This window comes from Dysidea avara, chromosome 13 (assembly GCF_963678975.1).
Source record: "Dysidea avara chromosome 13, odDysAvar1.4, whole genome shotgun sequence".
Lineage (NCBI taxonomy): Eukaryota > Metazoa > Porifera > Demospongiae > Dictyoceratida > Dysideidae > Dysidea > Dysidea avara.
Genome location: NC_089284.1, coordinates 10,263,664 through 10,269,300, shown reverse-complemented (window position 1 = coordinate 10,269,300; position 5,637 = coordinate 10,263,664).

Here is a 5,637-nt window from a genome sequence, read left to right as displayed (position 1 = left end):
GAAGAACCCTTGTATTAAATTTGCACTAACTATGCTATACACTGCTTGACTATAGGGATATCTCTGACTTGCTTATGGTGTATTGCATTTGTTGTCACTTGCAGTAAAGTGCTGGAGTATTAATTTTAGTGACCTAGATACTATAAACGTGAAAAATTAATGAGTATAGCTAACTTGATAATCAGGACTATTATTAACCATGCTTTTGAGTGTGCATGCATGCATTAAGTATTGCATGCATATAATTATGTCACATTGACATTTTTTATTTGGCAAGAATTCTTAGAAAAGAACAGCACCATTCCAGCAACCAAACTGTCCTCGGCCTAATCATCTCTGTGTGTCAGATTAAGTGACAGCTTACAAAGAATGGATTGACCAATGATGAGGGTTTGCTCCACCTCCTAATGCACACATGCGGGACCACAAATAGGGTATCTCTCTTTTTACCCTATTTCATGTCCCTATAAAACTTAGTGATAAAAAGGTAACTAATGCAACACTGATCCTGGGTTTGAACCTGAGCCCAACAGTGCGATGGCTCAGTGTGCTACCAGATGTGCTACCGCTGCTAGCTATCTCAGTTAATTGCTACTCCTCTAATAAATGTGACTCAAGAAGTAAGCTATATATATAGTAAGAAGAAACCAACACAAGTCCTTTATGGTATACTTATCAATATTAGAAGGGGTGCCCACCAAACCTAATTATGTGTGGGCTGAAAACAAAATGGCCCATCAAGTAGCTCCAGTCTAACACATTTACAGTACTGGAATATGGAGTGAAATGCACTTACATAGATTCCTATTTTTAATTGAATTATATTTGGCACTGTAAGTTTACTTTTTGCATGTGTACAATTTGAGTAGTCTTCTTAAACCAGTACAATTTTAAAAGTACAGAGTAAGTAACCACCACTCTAAAGAGTCTCAAGGTAAGGAGGATTTAACACCTCCTGGAGAGTATACTCTGAAGGAGTTACACATGCTCAGAAGGAGGTGTCATTTACTCTCTTCAGAGTATTGGTTACTCTCCAGGGGTATTAAATCCTTCCTACTCTGGGAAGTCCGACTTTAGAGTGGTGGTTACTCTTCAGTTTAACAGTGTACTGTAATTCGCTTTATTTTTGTGCAAACACTTTTTAAAAATTTTGTGTAAAAGTATTTTTGTATGATTTACGTGAATGACTGTTCTATTAGAGTAGTTCAATTTTGCAAAAATTTTCGTGTAAGAATTTTTCGTACAAGTTTTGTATACAAAAATTATTTTACAACGAAAAAGCAAATTACAGTACTACCAATGTTTAATAAGATGGATTTTTTCACAACCGTGCTTTGGTTAATGCATTCTTTGGACTAGTTAATAATACACAAATTTTGGCTCAAGCTATAGCCCATGCACACCTTGCAGTGTGGTAATGACTTAGACCCATACTCAAATTATACACATGCTAAAGTTAACTTACAGTACCATTTACTGATTTATTTGACAAATTTGTACATATTGAATGCCAAATTCGATTCATTGACAACTAAAATAGGAAAACTAAGTGCATTTCACTCCATATTCCAGTACTGTCGATGTACTATACTGGGGTTACTTGATGGCCATTTTATTTTCACCCCACCAATAGATTTTATACATCTTTCCCAGCACTTTTCAAAGTTTCCAGCAATGTGAAAGATTTAGTGTTGCCTTAATGACGAGCTAGTTTAAAGATGCAAGGGTAGGTTGTCCAAATGAGCTGCTTTTGTTGAACAACCTATTTTTGCATCTTTAAACTAGCTTATCAATAAGACAATACTAAATCTTTCACATTGCTGGAAACTTTGAAAGGTGCTGGGAAAGATGTAAAAGATTGTCTAGAATCTAGACAGCTATCTTGGGATGACTGCTATAACTACATTTGCCACCAAACACACATTCTTGCTTTTCCCCTTGAAAGCAATTGCAAATTAAAGCTAGAGTGTAATACTGTAACATAGGATTATTTTAAATTGTCTATATATTTAGAAAATGCGTTTAGCACCAGTGCTTTAAGCAAAATAGAAATCTGTATCAATTTTTGAGCCACAAGTGGCTATAGCTATTTAGATGCACTATACTACAATAAGATGACTATGGCATTTCAAGCATTTGCTTTGCGTCGGTCTGCAAACCTTTCCTGCAGCTGGGTATGCATATCTGCATGCTGTATTATTACGTATACTATGTGACATATTTAAGTCACAGGCAGAGCCACCACTTTAGAATAGATTGTCATGATGTAATGTTCAGTAGTAAACTAGTTTGTATGGAGGATCATAAGCTCTCTGAAGTAACCACATGGACAATTCAGTTTACTGCTTTGCATTTCAAGTACCTCCATTATAACCTGGTACATAGATTTGTATGTTGAGATATAGTATGCAATGTTTCTGCATGAATCTTGGGTTACCTTGTACACTGTCTATTCATGTAACACTCTATCATTTCATCTAAACTGGATGGTAGTAAAATTGCATTCTGTATAGTCATAACAAGGTGGACCAACTCCAGAAGGTTGTAGTCCATTACAGCATTATCCATGACATGCAGTAGCTGAACACACTTTTAAAAACTCAAAAAATGCCTACAAACTAGACTCCCCAGCATGAAAGATTTCTAGATTATCAACGTCACATATCAATGTTAGCTGGAAGCACACCAAAGATGCAATATTTACACTATGCATGATCCTTGCAAGTTTAAGGCTAAACAGGCCAAAATTTGACTTATAATACTGTACACTCCATAAACAACTTAAGAAAAGCCAAAGGAAGTGTTGCATGCTTTCCTTACCCCTATACTCATAATATGCAGCAAGCCAGAGAGTGGGAGATAGATTAGCTTTTGAAATGAAATTACGCAGTGAAGTTTGAATAATAATACATATTTAGATGCCGATCTGGTGTATGGAATCAGGAATATTTTAGATCATAGAAGGTCTGTTATAGCAATTTAGATTGTTCTTATGAAAGGAGATATATACTATCCTAGTGGTTGACTGCTCTATGAGTATTTAGAGTTTTTGCTACAAACAGGGGCCAATAATAATGGAGGCATGGTACCTCTTCTAAAAATGGTCCAAATGCTTCAACAAACCTTCACTGAGAAAAAAATTGGTGCTTTTAACTTCATAACAAGTTGTCATAGATGGTTCCTTTTCTAATTATTGTAAAGTCACATCGGGAGTACCACAAGGCTCAGTTTTGGGTCCTATCTTGTTCTTAGTTACTATACATAAATGATATAACTGAGGGTATTAGTAGCCAAATGAAACTCTTTGCAGATGATTGCTTAATATACAAAGTTATTCACAGTTCAACAGACCATCAAACACTCCAACAAGACTTGACAATACTGTCAAAGTGGGCAGATAAATGGCAAATGGCTTTTAACATCAGCAAATGTAAGATAATGCAAATTTCTAATCACCATAACAAAGTTTATTTTCGTATGTAATGAATGGCACCTCACTGGCAGTTACAGAACAACATTTGTATCTTGGAGTAAAGTTACATCACAGACTTTCATGGAAGCCACATATAGATTACATCTGCAATAAGGAAAACAGAGCCGTTGGTTTTTTGCGACGAAATCTTCAGCATTGTCCTAGCCATCTACGTGAGCTAGCATGCCAGCATGAGCTAGCATGAGCTAGCATTTTAGAGTATTGTTCCCCAATATGGGATCCATATCACCAAACCAACATAAATCAAGTAGAGATGGTCCAACATAGAGCTGCTCGTTTTGTCACAGGTCAACCATGGAGACGAAATAATAGAGACAGCATCACTAACATCCTTGAAAACTTGCAATGGCCTACACTACAAGAACGTCGCAAATCAGCTAGACTAGTTTTACTATATAAAGTACTACATGATTTATTAATTATACCGAACTGTTATCTCCCATTTAAATCTACTGTATTACGGACCCGACACTCACACAACTTTAAACTAGTACCTTACCAACCAAGAATTGATGTATATAAATATTCCTTCCTCCCAAGAACTGTACCAGAATGGAATAGATTAGATGCTGAGATTATTGAGACTGACTGTGTTGAAGAATTTAAGCAAAAATTAGCCCCTTTTATGTATATAGTTAAGTAACTTATCGTAATTGTATATATTTTTATAGTTTATTATTGTAATTGTACATATATATATGTAATTAAGTAACTTGTCGTAATTGTACATACTTATATAGTTAAGTAAACTTTCATGGCACGATCACATTGACTACATATGCAACAAAGCAAATCGATACTTGGTTTCCTAAAGCGAAATTTACATTCCTGTCATAAACACTTCAAAGATTATGCCTACAAACAATTTCTGCTACCATCTATCGAATATTGTTGTGCCATCTGGGACCCACACCACCAAAATGACATTTCTAAACTTGAAATGATTCAACATCGAGCTGCTCGTTTCGTCTTAAATAAGCCTTGGAACAGACACCACCGTGACAGTATCACAGACATGTTAAATGAACTAAATTGGCCATCTTTACAAGAACGCAGAAAGCAAGCACGCCTCATCCTATTGTACAAGATAGTTAATCATTTATTATTGGTCCCAAATCGCTGTCTGCCATCATTAAATCAAACTGCTACCAGAACCCATCATGATCAGAAATTTAATCATATACAATCTTCAGTAAACACGTATCTCTATTCATTCCTATACCCAGAACTATTCCCCATTGGAACGATCTATGTTAGGGTCCGCAACGCGAAAAATCGATATCCTCCAATCAACTACCTAACTATTGTCATGTGTTAGGCTAAGTGTAACTTGAATAACACCAGCATGGCAGCCAAGTTTGTTACTTTCTTCTGGTAGAAAACGATACAAATGTCTTAAAATCACGTGATTTTTCGTTGCAGCGGTTCGTAGGGTTCTTCGTATGCCACGATATTCACTCTCAACATTGTTCAAGTAGTCTATCATCAACTCAAAGTATTTGTGGTTTGATTATATTGGTCAGTTTCCGGTGGCAGCACGATATGTGCAGCTTTTTGGCGACAGACAAAATGTTTCTTGCTCTGGAGCACAGGACAAGCAGAGCAGCAACTGCGCCGTGGGTCAGCAATGACCAGTACTAGGTAAAGTACCTGCATGCAGAGTATGGTTATAATTGAAGCTTGTTAGCCATCTGGCTGAGCCATCTATATGCTGAAATTCGGCCAAAACGACGCGATTTTTGCAAACAAATACCAGAATGGTTGATACATCAGTGAGACAGTCTCCAACAGCAAGGATACGAAGCTTATAAACACCTAACAATACGGCTATCTCGTCCAGTAAACGCATAGAGTAATCCATTGCGTGAAATAAGCACTCACGTGATCGAAATTCAAATCGCGGAAAATACAACCATAATCTATTCCAATGACCTTAAAATCACTTGAAATCAAGTGGCAATCAGTTTGTGCGCATTAGGTTCAGCATCTCGATTAGCGCAGCAGTCTGAGACTCTCCCTATTATGCCATCACAGCATAAAATATACCTGCACTGGCCCAGACCACGCCCGAGTGAACAATTAACACAAATATTTACGAAAGGAGTACACTGCATGGTTCCTATTCAGAAATGAAAGCGATTTCA